We start from the raw sequence: 17,299 nt of genomic DNA, 5'->3' as shown, positions 1-17,299 counted from the left end.
ACTGTTGAATCGACACCTACCCAGAGCTGTAAGAGAGGGGTGCAGGCAGTGCAGGGCGTCAGGCTCACCGTGAATAAGAACACAAGCAAAGGCTACTTTTACTTGTCCAAGGGCTATGTCTCAAAAAGACACATACACTCACTACTGGGTTTATTTATTTATTTATTAACAAAAGCTATTTTATTCTATAGATATTATACCTGTATAAAATCAGTAAGAAGACAACTTCAAACTGCCCATTTCTGTCCCGTTGTACTTCCACGCATTTTGCTGCAGTCCAGTTTCAAATGTGCAAAACTGCCTATGCTCCATGGTGGGTCTCTCCATTTTCAAAAACCCTTTGATTGTTTTTAAATAAATAAAAAGGATAGATATTCTTTCTCAGAAAATGAAAGGAGGGGAAGGAAGGGAAGGAGGGAAAGAACCATAAGACTCATGCTATCTAGAAATAAAGCCAAGGACACAGGAAGACACACACACACCCTTTTATTTCTTTCTTTATAGAGATGAGATCTCCATACATCATCCAGGCTCATCTCAAACTTCTGTCTCAGGCTTCCAAGTACCTGGGACTACAACACTGCCCAGCCTAGCTTAGAAAAATCGGAGGAACCAGCAGAGAAGCAGGGTCCATGCTGGCTCCACACTACCAACACAGACAACTGCAGAAAAGAATGAAGTCTGGTTCATTACTTACAGTGTCTGTGACTGGACCGGGTGCAGGGCAGACGGAGAAGGGAGGAGCAGAGAAGGGGCCATTACAGTCCAGGATGAGGAAGCCATCCTGGAGAATGAGGGATTTTCACAGTTAAGGCAGAAACAGAGATAACTACCTGGCAGGTGGGTGAGTGCTGGAGAGTGCAGATGAAGATGAGGAATGACCTACACTGGGCTCCCAGGGTTTGGGGGAGTGTATAGAGGCATTGTCATAGTTATCTTCATCTGTTAACACAAACCTTGAGTCACCTGGGAGGAGGGAAAGTCAACTAAAGAATTGCCCAAAGTTAGACTGGCCTCTAGGCATGCCTGTGAGGCTTTTTGTTTGTTTGTTTGTTTTGTTTTGTTTTAATTGCTAACTTGTTTAAGAGGTCCCAGCCCACTGTGGGCAGTGTTATTCCCCCACACCACCCCCAAGTGGGCCTGGCCTTGTTTTAGTAAGCAACATTCCTCCTTGGCCTCTGCTTCAGTTCCTGCCTCCAGTCTCCTGCCCTGAGAGATTGACTGTAATATCCCCTTCCTCCCTAAATTGCTTTAGGTTATGGTGTTCATCACAGCAACAGGAAGCCAAGGAGGATAGGTATCAGCCAGGAAGTCAACCTTCATTTCACAGTGTTAGTCCTTCCAGCCCCTTCGTTGCTATGGAGTTGGTTGTTCAGGTGGGTCTTTTTTTTTTTTCTTTTGGCTTAGGCCAACTGATAAAGATGCATCCACCTCACCTTGCATACTACACGGTTCTATAACACTGGGAAATGACCTCACGGTGCAAAAAAGCCTTACCCAAGCATGAGTTGACATGACCTGGGCCGTCACCACCAACACTGCTACACATAGAAAAAGAAAAGAAAACAAAGAATTTGTTTTTTATTGTTTTTATGTTTTTTCTTTTGTTTTTTGTTTGTTTGTTTTGTTTTGTTTTTAACAGGGTTTCTCTGTGTAGCCCTGGCTGTCCTAGAACTCAATATATAGACCAGGTTGGCCTTGAACTCAGAGATCCACCTACCTCTCTCTCCTAGGCTCTGGAATTAAAGGTGTACACCACCACTGCTATGCAAAAGCCAGTATTTATTCATCTTAGTATAAACTGTCACTATGCTCATGTTAAGTCCTGGGAAGAATGGTGAACGCCTGAGGTTACAGCAGCATGGAAGTGTGGTAGATACCCGGGCCACAGATCATCCAATGAGGCTGGAACAAGAAGCCTGGGGTGAGGGACGATGCTCTGGTGGTACACTGTAAAGATTTGTCACTCGAGTTGGTTTAATAAAACACTGCCAGTAGCCAGGCAGGAAGTATGGGCAGGGCTACCCACCAGACTAAGAATTCTGGAAAAATGGAGTCACAGCCAGAAGCAGAGGAAGCAAGATGAGAATGCCTCACTGAGAAAAGTCACCAGGCCACGTGGCTAAATGTAGATGAGAATTATGGGTTAGTTAAGTTGTAAGAGTTTGTTAGTGATAAGTGTGAGCAGCAGGCCAAACATTTATAATTAGTATAAGCTTGTGTGTGTGTGTGTGTGTGTGTGTGTGTGTGTGTGTGTGTGTTTATTTGGGACTGAATGGCTGCAGGACTGGGAGGGGCAGAAACTTCCACCTACAAGCCTGTGTGGCTGGGAACCCCTGGGAGTGAGGGGAGCCGCCTGCAGTGCTGAGGAATGTTGGAGAAGGAGGAAATTCAAGTTGAGGTGGCCCCTCTGTGTATTCCATGAAATATTTACCAGGTGTCTCTGAGGAACCACTAAAGACAAACCGGCATGAGGCTGTGGCTCCGGGGGCCTGCAGAACAAGTGATTAGAAGATGCACAACAACCCACACAACTCAGCCAGATTATGAGGGAACAGGGAGGAGTGGGAGACTTGTGGATGGAGGAGGTGTAAACACCACCCCTGCCCAACAAAAGGAAAAGGAGAGGATATTTCAGGCAAAGAAGACAGTGCAAAGCCCTTGAGTTAAGACTAAGCATGACGTCAGAAAAATTGTAAACAGGAAAGGCATTTAACATGTATATCAGTCAGCATTCCCTAGAGGGACAAAACTTAAAGAATAAATATACATCAAAAGACTTGAGGGCTGGAGAGATGGTGCAGCAGTTAAGTGCCATGTTCAGCGTGGCTCCAGGGATTTACTCGACTAGGACACTGAGGGAATAAAACAAGACAGACATGTGGACTGAAAAGTTGGAATGGGTGGGCTGGGCTTCTGATGATGAAGCTGCAATGCGCCAGTTTAGTGGAGTTTGTTACATAGGGATGAACAGAAAGGCAGCATTATTGCACAGCTGAATGAGGACACGGGATTATCACGCACAGCTGAACAAGGAAGCAGGATTTGCGCTACACAGGTTTAGTGAATCTTGGTATGAGCAGTCTTTGAAGGGAGAAAGCTATGGTGAACATTTTCTGCCCACATTCTGCCATTTTTTCACAGGTCCAAAGCTTTGTTCCTTGATATGGCCATATCCATGTTAAACAATACACGTTCACTCAGGACCTTACACACTCGGGGTTTGTTCTGCCCCTCACAGTTAAGACCGCTGGCTGATCTCACAGAGGACCTGAGTTCAGTTCCCAGCACCCATATGGTGGCTCACAGCCACAGTAAGTTCAGCTCTAGGGGACCTGATGCCCTCTTCTGACCTTCTCAGGTACTGCATGCATGTGGTGCACAGATATACATGTATGCAACACCAACTTTTTAAAAAGTAGATTTAATGATTGCTTAAAAGATACAGTTTAGATGATATCACAATCACTGTCTCACATGAGCCTGGATTTCTCAGCTGTACCCATCTTGTGTTGAAGGCCTGGTGGATTCCTGGAGAGCTGCTAGTCTTTAGGCTATTGAAAGCCCTAAAGAGCTTCTGAGGCTGCCAGATGTAACAATCACCTAATTTGTTCTAGTACAAAAAAAAAAACTCAGGAGTCAGAAATTGAGATAAAGACCTGACAAAATCCAAGGAAAGCAGAGCAATTGGCTGACCTTCTCTCCACATTTTTCACCAACCACCAGCAGCAGTAGAAGCTACCCCGTAATGCCTCCCTCCTCTCTTCCTGTCCTCTCTAGCCACTCTGCAAAATCTTCCAAGAACTTTATGGTTAAGCCTAGTCAACTAATTGCTGACTCTGTCCTTTCATTCAAGATTACTTTATTGGCACAGACAATTCTCCCGCAACAAGCTATCTTTAATATCAGTGAAGGAATGCAGCAGTGACAGCCACAGGATAAATGAACTTGCCAGCAAGAGTGAAGGCAAACAAAAAGTTCTCTTCTCCCATCTTCCTTTTATCTGGGCTTCCAACCACACATGGGGTGGGTCTTCCTACTTCAAATTATCTGACCAAGAAAAAGATCCCTCACTGTTATGCCAGTAGCTTGCCTTTTAGTTGATCTCAGATGCAGCCAAGCAGACAACCAAGGTTAGCCATTCGAGCCTGACCGACTGAGTTTGGAGCCAGGCACAGGGGTGCCATTGTCTGCATCCTCAGTGCACTCCTGTGAGCAGGCAAAAGGCAGAGACACTCCAGAAACTCATGAGTTTGCTAGCCTGGCTCACATAATCAGAAGACACCCTTTCTCACACAAGGGAGAGAGGCAGGGACTGACACCTAAAGGCTGTCTTCTGACCTTACACAAGTGCCCAAACCACACACACATGGGGGGTGAGAAAAAGAGAGAGAGAGATTAAAATGGCTCCCGAGAGGCAGAACAAAGTGACAAAGAAGAGGGAAAACTAGAGGAAGATCACTAGGGGGTCACCTGATTTGGGTTACGGTGTCAAGAACCTTGAGAACCAATTTAACTTTCTGCGATGGGAAGACCAGTAGAAGTGACTTAAAGAAAGCGTATTTGGCTCACAGCCTCAGAGGACTCAGAGGTGTGGGTGGGGTGAGCTTTGCATCATGGTGAACTGGAGTGTGGTTACCAGTACACAGCCAGCTTTCTATTTCTTTCTCTTCTATCCCAGCAGAGCTCTTACTCATATCCATGGCACATCCTTCCCATTCTGTTACTCTGCCCTGAAAGGCCCCAGGCATCCCTTCATCTCACAGGTGATTCTACACCCACTCAACCTGGCTATGAACATTAGCCATCGTAGGAACCTATGGGAGTGGGGGTGAAAGATGAGAGATTCAGATTAACTGGGGGAGGTTTTTTCCTGGATTCTGGTGTTTGCTCACTATGCACTGAACTTGTCTTCATTCTTCTTCCCCCTCTGGGAAGGAAAGCTGAAGGGTCACCTCTCCATCCTCTTAGCAGTAGCTAAGCTGGCCAGGGTGGGCGAGTGCATGTGCTGTCCGCTGCAGGCAGATGTCAGACCCATCTGGCCATCCCAGTGGATTAGGTCAACTCTCTAATCAATAAAGCTAGTGTCTTGGCCATCAGATTTACTTTTTGTCTAGATGGAGCTGAAGAGATGGATCAGCAGTTAAGAGCACTTGCTGCATTCACCTGGCTGCTCTTGCAGAGGACCAAGGTTCAGTTCCCAGCTCCCACATGATGGCTCACAGCCACCTGTAACTCCAGTTCCAGGAGCTCTTATGTCCTCTTCTGACCTTCTCAATGCACATACAGATACATGTTCAGGCACATGCATTTACATACATATAATAAAACTAAAAAGAATAAAATAAATACATTTTTAAAAAGAAAAAAGAAAAGAGACCATGGAAACAAATCTTCATGATCTTGGACTCAGCAATCATTCTTTTTTTTATGCACAACCTCAAAACCATAGGTAATAAGATAAAAATTGGTAAGTTGTACTTCACTAAAACTAAACATTTATGCACAAATAATATAAGCAACAGAATAAAAAGATACCCAGAAATTCAGGGAAAATATTTGTAAAATATCTGATAATGATTGAATATAGCGATTATATTTATCCTGCTGGGTGGTGGTGGCACATGTCTTTAGTCCCAGCACTCAGGGGGCAGAGACAGGCTGTGAGTCTGAGTCCAGTCTAGCCTACAGAATGAGTTCCAAGACAGGCTCCAAAGCTAAAGAGAAAAAATAAACAATAATAATAAACACCTACAACAAAAAGACAAATTCTAATTTTAAAATCAGAGAACAGAGGGTATAGCTCAATTGTAAAATGTAAGCAAAATCTGGGTTTAGTGGCACATACCTGCAATCCTACCCCTTCAGGAGGCTGAAGGAGAAAGGATTACAAATTTGAGGCCAGCCTGGGCTACATAGCAAGTTTCAGACTAACCTGAGCTACATACAATCTTGCTTCAAAGAGACAGAGACAGAGAGACAGACAGAGACAGATTTTTTTCATGAACCTGGAGAGATGGCTTAGCAGGAAAAAGAACTTGTGGATGAACCTGATGACCTGAGTTCAGTCCCTGGACCCCACTTGATGGAAGGAGGGAACTGACTCCTGTAGTTGTCCTCTGACCTCCATGCATAGGGTGGCATCTGTGTGCACAGGCAACCCCCCAACCCCCAGCACACACACATGAGTCACTGGAGAAGTGTAAACCTGAACCTCAGTGAGAAGTGACCTGACCTCTAATAGCAATGCATCATTCAAATGACAGAAGATAACAACTATTGCTTAGGATGCGGAGAAGCTGGAATGTTTGTATATTGCTGATAGGAATGAGAAATAATAAAGCCACCATGGGAAAACAGTCAGAAAGTTAAACATGAAATTATCCTATGATCTAGCAATACCACTTCACTAACTTGTAATAAAAAACCAGAAATCCAGAAAGCTTAAACAAGCGTCTCACAGCCAGAGGGTTGGAAATACCTCCAAAGTGCCAGCTGATTTGGTGTGGGGTTAAGACTGCTTCCAGGCCCAGAGCCAATTTCTTACTCTGTCCTCACATGGCAAAGAAGCAGCTAGACTTCTTGGGACTGGGAAAGACACTAATCCATTAATGATGGTCTCACCCTCGCTATTCATGATCACCTCCCAAAAACTATTTCTTTCATTTATTTATTTTTATGTCACGTGTATGAGTGTTTGCCCTGCATGTGTCTGTGTGCTACTTATGAGCCTGGTACCCATGGAGGCCAGAAGAGGATCCCTAGAACTGGAGTTATAGATGGTTATGAAATGCCCTGTGCTGTGCTAGAAATTGAACTCTGGTCCACTGAGTCATCTCTTCAGCCCCAAGACTCTAATCAATCTACCTACATACCTATCTATCTATCTAGACACAGGGTTTCCCTGCATATCCCTGGCTATCCTGGAACTCACTCTGTAGGCCAGGTTGGCCTCAAACTCACAGGGATCCATCTGTCTCTGCCTTAAGACCATCACATTATGGGATATGATTTTAGCATATGAACTCTAAGAAGAAGAAAACATTTTGTTCATAACATACACCCTGGTATATGTCCAACATAAGTGAAAACAGAAACCCAAACAAATATTTGTACCTCATTATTCACAATAGCCAAAAGGTGAAAGTGTCCACCAACAGTTGAACAGATCAAAATTGTGCATGTATGTGTGTGTGTGTTTTCATATTTCATCCCCTCTATACATGAATAATTATTTCTTAAGAGAGAACAAAGGTCAGGCACATCTTACAACATGAACACAGCTTGATTACATTCTGCTTAATAAAATGAACCAAATATAGAACAACACATATATGATTCCCTTGTACGAGGCACCTATACTCTTTGTTGAGTTCACAGAAACAGAAAGAAGAATTGAGACTACTAAGGGTTGAGGCATGAGAGAATAGGAAGTTATTGCTTAATGGGTACAGAATTTTGTTGGAAATGATGAAATGTCTCAGAAATAAATAATGATGTTTACAATACCTGGCACAGAATTTTATACTGAACTGCTCGAAACAGCAAATATCTCATCACAAAAACACCGAGAAGAGTTCCTTTCACTTTTTGTCAGTTAACCAGGCTCATAATCAAGCTGTCCCCCTCTCTTGCTTTCTTGTTCTTCCCCTCTTCCTTTCTTGCTCTCCCCCCTCTCTCTCCTCTCTCTCTCTCTCTCTCTCTCTCTCTCTCCTGCTTCCTGTTGGCCACCAGCTATCCCCCACCCCCTTCTCTTCCCTCTATCAATAAACTCCACATGGGCGTTGAGTCTTGTGTCTGTGTTTCATAGGCAATAGCTATAACAAAAGAAAAACAGTAAGGATTTCTCTAAGTTGCCAGAGACACCCCTCCTCAAAAAAAAAAAAAAAAAGATTCAGAAATGACCAAAGTTCATAAAGAGCAGAAAACAAAGTGGTTATGAGAACGCCGGCTTAATTAAGGTCAGAGGAGTTTCAAAGTTGCTCCTAGGGGTTCATGCACTTCAGGTGACCCTTAGACAAACCTGCCTGAAGGCTGGCAAGGGGCCCAGGTCACTGAAGGTGGGATGTTCCTAACATTGGGTGAACCCTTTCCCTAAAATGATTCCATTAATCTGTGTTTGATCTGCAGAAAATTTCATTTTTTTGTCCCAAGCTCTGTCCTCTGTCAAAATTTGCCAAGTATGTCTGTGAATCCCCTGGTAATTTGACATCTGTCCACATAGTGGCTCTTGCTTTTTTAATATCCCTATTTAGCTATTAGATTTGGATGCACGGGTTTTAATTTTTAATATCGAGCACATTCTACATTTTAGGCCAGGGAGCACGCAGCCATTTCACAGTTAATGAACTTCCTCATTATAAACCATGCAGTGAGCACTGTTTTCTTTAAACTTGGTCAAACATTAACAATACATACACAGAACTTTGCAGGGGTTGGGGGTGGCGATCCTCTTCACTCAATGGCGTGTGGTAAATTTTAATGTTAGATGCAACGTGAAAGGAAGGAGGGAAAGGAAGAATAAGTAAAACTGGGAAGCCAAGAAGGAGTAGATAGTGCCAACCTAGTAAAGGGCAAGACTGTGGGATAAGGTAGGTGGGTACCCACAGGCAGCCACCAGGAAGTCCTAAACAGCCCTCCAAGTGTCCACATGCCTTTACTAAAGAGCAACCAGGTCTGAGGTCTTACCATTCCACTTTTCCCTGCAGTTTCTAAGACTAATCATGTTTATGGCTCTGCCTTGAAGATTACAAAGCACTTCTGGGAATACTTGTCAGCTAATCCCTCAGGGCAGGGGCTCTAACCAGTTGATCGGGATTGGCTGGTCTGTCTAAAGAGGCAGTAGGAATGTTAAGAACTTGGCCTTTATCACTCTCAGGAAGGGGGGGGGGTGAGTTTATCTTCTGGAAGCCTCAGTCTCTTTGATAAAATAAGGATAATGCTATTTACCTTGAAGGGTGGTTGTAAGGTTGAAAGGGCACAGAGCATCTTAACCACAATAGATGGTATCTATCCTGACAGCCAGACCAGTGGGAAGGCAGCCCCTTGGCTCCTGAAATGTTTCTCCTCCAGCTGGGTAGCTGGAGAATGTTCCCAGGGTGGCACCCCATTTCTTTGTCAATAGTGAGGGGCAGGGAGATCTCAAGGCCTGGTCACCAACCCTGACAACACCCAGTTCCACCCATAAACCAATATTCTCTTGAGTTTGCTTCCCTGGGTTTCAAGTTAGGCTTGGGGGATGGGAGATGCACCCTGAAAGTAAAGGAAATGCACCCAGAAGTGGTAGCACCCATGGAACATTGGGGTTTGTACAGTTTCCTCTTTTGGGGGGGGTTTGACACAGGGTTTCTCTGTGTAGCTTTGGAGCCTGTCCTGAAACTCTGTAGACCAGGCTGGCCTCGACTTCATAGAGATCCTCCTGTGTCCGTCTTTTTAGCGCTGGGTTTAAAGGTGTGCACCATCACTGGCTGGCTGACAGTTTCTTCTTTGTGCCGTGGGTGTGGAGTGGGTTCTCTCTCTCTCTCTCTCTCTCTCTGTGTGTGTGTGTGTGTGTGTGTGTAGTGGTTGTGTGTCTGTGTATCTGGGGGACCCCCATGTGAGGAACCTGGGCTTCAGATGGAGTCCTGTGGAATCAGTTAGATCCTGAGTCAGAACTGTGACTTTAATTTACACATAGAAACTTCCCCCCTCAGTCCTATGGCCTCTCACCAATTACCACTACCACTTCTTCAGAATGGCTTTTAGCATTAAGGTCCCAACCTCTTGTACACCATCATCTGTGTTCATTTTATGACAGTAAGGAGTACTCAGGAACCAACTCCTCAGTCCAGAAAGCACGGCAGGCTAAGTAAGAGACAGGTCACCTGCATTCCAGGTCTCAACTCACTGCCCATATGTGAAAATTGGTTGGTTTGTTTTAAACCAACCCTGTAGCCCTGGGTGGCCTGGGACTCACTATGTAGACAAAGTTGGACTTGAATTCACAAAGATCCATCTGTTTTGCCTCCTAAGTGCTGAGATTAAAAAATGTGTTTCAGTTTTATCAGTTGATTAGCATTGCTGGGACCAAATGCTGGACAAGTACTGTATCCCCAGCCCAACTCCATATACATATGTCACTTATCTTCTCTGTGCTTCTCCCACCGACTGTTTAGAATAATAGTACCTTACCCACAGAGCTGCTGGTACGCTAGGATTGCTGTAGTTAAGAGAAGGAGGGTTGCAGGGGTGTTTGTGGAGGGCATGCCTTTAATCCTAGCACTAGGGAGGCAGAGGCAGGCGGGTTTCTGAGTTCAAGGCCAGGCTAGTCTACAGAGTGAGTTCCAGGATAGCCAGGGCCACACAGAGAAACCCTGTCTCAAATAACCAAAGAGGGGGAGAAAGGGAGAGAGGGAGACAGGGAGAGAGAGAGAGACAAGGAGAAGGAGACACACACACAAACGGGGAGGGGGGTTGTCTATTATCTCATATTTGAAAGAAGGCTGTAAAGCATGGTACGAGCCAGGCACAGAATAAATCACTTGGCTACAAAGCTATTCCTAAATAAGTTCTGATCATGGGTCTTGAAAATAATTTTAAAAGTAAAAAAGGGGAGATACAAAGACATCAAAGAATAATTTTTGGCAAGTGCTTAATCACTGAGGAGAAGGATAAGGCTTAGAAAGCATTACTCTTTGATCCCTGTTTATATGGATACATTCACAAAACACTGGGCCATGTTCAAGGTAAACCATTTATATCACAAAGGAAAAAGTCAAAAGAGTAAAAGGAAAATCTGAACTTAAAGCAATCCACATGAAAAGTCAAAGGTAAATTAATTGTCACCCAGGTGTAGTTACTTACACTTGTAACCTAGCACTGGGGGAGCTAAGGCAGAAGGATGGTCATGAGCTTGAGGCTAGCCTGGGCTTCACACGGAGTTTAAGGACCACAGTGTGAGAACTGACTCAAAAACAAGTCAAAAATAAGCCAGACATGGTGGCACATGCCTTCAATCTCCGAACTCTGGAGGCAGAGGCAGGCAGACACCTGTGTGATGGAAGCTAACCTGATCTACACAGCAAGTTCCAGGCCAGCCAGGACTACACAATGAGACCCTGTCTTGAAATAAAATTAAATTCAAATTTTGTCACAAGAAGCATTTAAAGCTGCTAGAGTTACAAATTAAGTGGAATCTGATTTTTTTTTAAATGAAACAAAGAGTTCCATCAACTTTGATAATGATGCTTTTAGAGGCCACATCCATGCACTCAAATTGACCAGCTGCTCTAACACTAAGAGCACAGATGTTGACAACATTCAAAAGAGAAATTCTGTGCCCTTGGCTGCTTAGAGTCTCATCCATATTTCCAAGACTATCAGGTCTTATAGCTTCTCCATTCCTTTCCTTCCTTCCCCCTCCTCCCATCACTCCCTTTCTTCCTCTTCCTGTGTGTCTTCCTTTTCTCCACCTTTTCTTTCTCTCCCTCTCTTTCTTTCTTTTGAGCTTGCCTGGCAAGGAAGAGTCACAGGGAGGACAGAAGAGAGTGACAAGCCAGCAGTGACAGTGTTTGCTCTGGGCACCAAGGGAAAGAAACACACCCATACACCACCAGTGCCAAATCAACGCTAGCAATCAGGGTGCCAACCCTGGACTCAGTACCTGCCCAAGTCAGAGCTCGCACTGAGGCTGGAAAATGAAGGAGAGGTAAAGGGGACCCTTTCCCCAGCATCTGATTGGAACTTCTCATCAACTGAGAGTAAAGAATTTTAACACAACTAGCAAAAGTCTTTACAAAGAATGCCTATATATGGCCAGGCAGTGGTGGCACATATGTTTAATCCCAGCACTTGGGAGGCAGAGGCAGGTGGATCTCTGTGAGTTTAAGGGCAGCCTGGGCTACAGAGCTAGTTCTAGGATAGTCAAGGCCACACAAAGAAATCCCATCTCAAAAGACAAAATACAAACAGACAAAAAAGAATGCCCATATACAGATAATAGTCATACTTATGTAGATATTTCAAACTAGATTATGAAGACAGAATGAGCCTTACCCAAGGCCAGTGCATTGTGATCTTTGATTTCCCTGTATTCCCTTCCTAGCTGTGAACCTGTGACTTCCTGAGACTCCAAAAGCAAGATTAGCAAGCTTTGTTTACAATCAACACATCTTACCCTACCCTCCTTGTGACCTGGTACAGTAAGGATTCCTTTAACCCCTTTGCCCTGTGCTTTTTTTTCATATTGACCTGTAATCCTACCCAGCGCACCTCAGAAATCACTCAGTAGACTGACTTACTAAATGGAAAAATGAACCAAGAAAAAGTTAGAAGCCCTTTGAATGATATAATGTCAAAAACCACCAACACCTTACATATAGCTATCATTTAAAAATTCGGTTGCTCTGGGTGTGTATTGTCCTTCTCCTAAGGTTATGTCGCTCTGTCTGCCTGCCTGCTTGTCTGTCTATCTGTTTCACATGTGTACACATTCCTGTTTAAATCTGTATTAAACCTTTGTGTGTATGTGTGTGTTATATACATGTATGTGTGCCTGTGTTTGTCCACACACATGGAGGTTAGAGGACTTCAAATGTCTTGTTTATTTCTTTCTACCTTTATAATATTTACTTTAGATTTTTATTCCATCTGTGTGTTTTTGCCTGCGTGTATGTGTGTACACCCTGTGCATGCAGTACCTGAAGAGGTCAGAAGAGGGTGTCAGAGCCTCTGGATCTGGAGAGATCGGTCTGCCTGTGTGGTGGTTAAAGGTTTGCACCTGCACCAGGACTGCCTTATCTCTTTGAGTAGAGGTCTCTCCCTGAACCTGGAGCCTGCCACTTTGGCTAGGCTGGCTGGTCAGTGGGCTCCCTGTGATCTGCTCATCTGTGCATCTGTGCCCAGCAACCCAGTGGTTAGAGGCACATGCAGCTATACCCTTTTCTTATCTGGATGTTGGAGATTTGACTCAGGCCCTTTTGCTTTTACAGCAAGGGCTCTTACCGAGTCCTCTCCCCAGTCTAAACTTCTCAGTAAACTCCAGCTACGCTCCACACTTGCTATTCTAAAATTCTTCCCTTGAAGAAAAAGGTCTGGTTGGGAGACTATAGGCACAGCATGGGCCTGTCCATACACATGCATGCATGCATGTACACACACACACACACACACACACACACACACACACTCCAGAACACCACCACAATGGACAAGGACACACACCACAGGGACCAGATAACTGCCTCAGCCCGCTGAGAGGCCCACAGAAGTCCAGGCCCAGGGGTACACACCCAGAGTATTGTCAAGCTGCACACTCTTCAGAAGCAGCCAGTGTAGAGTTTCCTAGGCCCAGTCACTTCCCCTGGGATTTCCACTGAGGCTTGGAACTAGATGAAAGGCTGGTGATGGGAAAGAGGGAAAATATGTTTTCTTTGTATATTTTATGAAGCAGAACTTTATCAGATAGCTCTTTCCTCACCCCCACTCCCCACCCCCACCCCCGCCACCTTCTCCTCCATACCTCTCCTAAAACAATCTCACCACTTAGCCCTGGCTGACTTGGCTGGGCTTGAACTCACAGAACTCCACTATCTCTGCTTCCCAAGTGCTGGAATTAGAGGTATGCACCACCATGCTCAGCTGTAAATATTTTTTCCTTGTTGCTGAGTTCATAAGAACTCTTGGTGTCTCTAGTTTTTTTGTTTTGGTTTGGTTTGGTTTTGTTGAGACAGGGTCTTACTATGTAGACCAGACTGGCCTTGAACTCACTGATTTCTTCCTGCCTCCAAATGCTGGGATTAAAGATGCATGCTACTATGTGTGGCTTTGGGATATTCTTTTTGTTTTGTTTTGTTTTTCAAGACAGAGTTTCTCCGTGTAATGGCCCTGGCTGTCCTGGAACTTACTCTGTAGACCAGGTTGACCTCAAATTCACTCTAATATTCTTTTTGTACTGTCTTCATGTTAGATACCAGAGTGAGGCTGGTTCTGTGACATAAGTGGAGAAGTAGTCTTTTCTGTTTTCTGGAAGAGACTGTGTGAGGCTGGTATTGATTTTCTTTGACAATTTCATGCAATTCTCAAACTACCTAAGCCTGTAGAAAACACCCTCACCCCTAATATCCATGTCTCAGAGGATGCTACAGCAACACATCATCACTAAATAAAACCCAAAAATTCATATTTCCCCTCTTGTCCAGATACTACCCGGGACACTGCATCATAGTTCCTATGAACCCCAAAGTTCACAGCTGTGAGTGTTTATTGGACTTTGTTTTTAAGGAGTAATGATCAGTACTTTTACAGGCTTCTCTCCCTCTGGAATTTGTCTGATCTTTTTCTCATGATAAGGATGAAGTTGTGGGTTTGGAGGCCACAGATGCTATCTGTCAACACGACTCATTGCCTTCTTTATTAGCTCCACGTTTCTGTGTTCTGCTTTTGACTTCCCTCATTTCTCAAAGTGGGAACTTTGGTTCCTGGTGCACTGCTCTCCTAATTTCTTTGTCTTATTACATCATTTATTTATTTATTTATTTAAAGCATACCACCCTCCTATGTGGAGGTCAGAGGACAGCTCTTGGGAGCTGGCTCTTTCCTCCAACTGGACCTTGGGCTGGAACTCGGGTCATCAGACTTGGCAGCAGGATGTCTTGCTACTTGGCCACATGACCGGCTGACTCTGCTCACTTTTGACTTGTGCACTGAGAGGCAGAAACTTGTCTCTCAACGTGGCGTCAGCTGCATCCCACTTACTGTGGTATGTTATTTTCCCCTACCCTTCCATCCTATGTACTTTAGCATCTTTCAATTTTCCTTTTCTGGAGACAGGGTCCAACCAAAGCTATAGAGTGTAAACCTGTCTCGATAAATAAAAGGGAGAGGGTTTGGGGGGTGTGATTTTTCAGCTTCCTGTCCTGGCTGCCTGCTGCCATACCTCCCTCACCATTATGGACTTCTTCCATAAGTCACTTGGTCACGGTGTTTTATTGCAGCAACAAAGAGTAACTAATACAGTGGCTTTGTTCTTACGTCCCTTAGCAATATTTCCTGGCCATGCACGCATCTTCCTTTCTGTCTACATTAATACCCTCTTATTAAGGCCATCATGCACTGAGGTCATCCAGCAGGAAACTGAGGTTTCCTGTGCCTGTGCACCTGTGGCTCCCACAATGCGGTGCTGCTGTTGGCATCAGGAAGAAGCACTGGAAAGTAGCTTCCTGAGTTCCCCAAATATCTCTTTTTAGAGTGGATTCCAGGCTGGAGGGATAGCTCAGCCGTTAAAGGCTAGGCTCACAACCATAAATATAAGAGTGGATTCCATTATAGTGTTCATGGGTGTTTCACCTGCATGTATATCTATGCATACCACGTGTACACCTAGTACCTGCACAGGTAGGAAGGGAGTGTCAAATCTCCTAGACCTCAAATTACAGATGGTTGTGAGTCACTATGTAGATGCCTAGGTTCTTGTTCCTCTACAAGGCAGCAAGTGCTCTTATCTGTTGAGACAATTTTCCAGTCCCCCTGCCACCGCTCTTTTATGGGGGTGGAAAAATCTTTTAGAGACAGTCTGCCTATGTAGCCCAGGCTGGCCTTGAATTTATATATAGCTCAGGGAGGTCTAGAACCTGCAATCTTCCTGTTTTAGCCTCTTCAACATTAGGATTACAGCTACAAACAGCATGCCCAAGAAAAATGTTTTTAGTATCACGTCTTGGCCACTGTTCTATTGATATGAAGAGACAGCATGACCAAGGCAGAGATTCCTATAAAAGCATTTAGCTAGAGGCTGGCTTACAGTTTCACAGGTTTAGTCCATGCCTGTCATGGTGGGGAGGGAGCATGGCAGAATGCATGGCAGGCATAGCAGGCTTGGAGTAGTCCTTAAAAGCTACATCGGGATTCACAGGCAGGGATTAGCTGCCCCTAATCCCCTGAGCTGGGATTAGGTTTATGAAACCTCAAAGCCCACCCCCAGTGACATACTTCCTCCAACAAGGCCACACCTCCTAACCCACCCTTCAAATAGCCACCCCTGGTGACTAAGCATCCAAACATATGAGCCTACGGGGACATTCGGATCCAAACCACTACACCCATGTTAATGTCTCACTCTGTCTCCAAGCAGGGATGTTCCATTGCTTCCAGTTTGCCTTCTGTGTTGATTTTGAGGCAGAGTCTCCCTCTCCTCCTGTGGCCCAGGCTAGCCTCAAACTTGGAGTAACCCCCCTGCCTCAGCTCCACCCCAAGTGGCAGTCCTAACAGATGGTTTCTGGTTCTTACATAAAGGCAGTGATCGTGAGAGCCACCTTCAGCGTATTTCATTGGCAGTTATGGCTCATGTTGTCTTCACATTCATCAGCTGGAATAGTTTTCCTAGAGCTTTCCCACATCAGTGATTAGGTGTCCTGAGATGCAGGTGTATAGGAGGGGAGTTCCAGGATTTAACTTTTCTACCAAGTATAAAGTGAGAAATGATGTGGTTTGAACAGGTCTAGGGCTGCATTTACTGATGGGATTTCCACATGCCCCATACATGATCTTGGCTTCTGTACACGGCCCTCCCCCCATCGGATATCTCCTGCTGTGAGAATGGTTTACAGATTTTTTTTTTTCTTTTTCTTTTTCTAGTCTACAGATCAAGTTCCAGGACAGCTAGAGCTGCACAGAGAAACCCTGTCTCAAAACAAAACAAAACAAATCAAAAAATGATGTGTGCCACCATGCCCGTCTGGACACCATTCTTGGTTGCAAACATCTCCCACTCTGTGGCATTCAGCTTATAGCTCTGAGGATTTCCCTCATTTTGCTCCATCTTTTGTTCACGCTGCCCTGGAAGGTCCACAGATACACTCAGCACTAGCAACGTGTAAACTGTATCACTTTTCCCTTCACTGGCTAAGTGGACTTGGGCAAAGTGCAGTAAATTTATTGAAAATTTAAACCAGGACAATAGGAACTTCCTGATCAATACAACTAGCTTTTTCTCCTGGACTCCAACCACTGGCAAAGCAGTTCGGCTGTTGAGCTAACAGCCCTGCTGAGGCAGCTTCTTGCTAAACAGAGAAAGGGGAGACTCTCCATATATCTGAGGTAGTGCATAAGTGGGTTTTTTTTTTTTAGTTTTGTTTGTTTGTTTGTTTTGTTTCGGGCTATATGGCTACCATTTTCCCAGAAATGGTCGTCCTCCAATGGACACTATAAGGTTGACAGAAAGCTTGCAATTAGACAGTGCATAAAATACTGTGGACCAAGCCACGTGTCCTCCTGGCCATGTCACCTTCTTCATGGTGTTCTGCTGAAAATATTTCAACATGCA

The 17,299-nt window shown here is 44.6% G+C and overlaps 1 protein-coding gene across 1 annotated transcript in view; it reads right to left on the bottom strand.

Moving 5' to 3' along the window:
- Positions 1-17,299, bottom strand: part of Saraf (store-operated calcium entry associated regulatory factor) — a 735,200-nt gene that overhangs the window by 169,379 nt on the left and 548,522 nt on the right. The gene's annotated exons all lie outside the window — the stretch shown is intronic.

This window comes from Phodopus roborovskii, unplaced genomic scaffold (genome assembly GCF_943737965.1).
Source record: "Phodopus roborovskii unplaced genomic scaffold, PHOROB, whole genome shotgun sequence".
NCBI classification, from domain to species: Eukaryota; Metazoa; Chordata; class Mammalia; order Rodentia; family Cricetidae; genus Phodopus; species Phodopus roborovskii.
The sequence above is the reverse complement of the archived record's forward strand: the minus strand, read 5'-3'. Positions and strand labels throughout refer to the sequence as shown.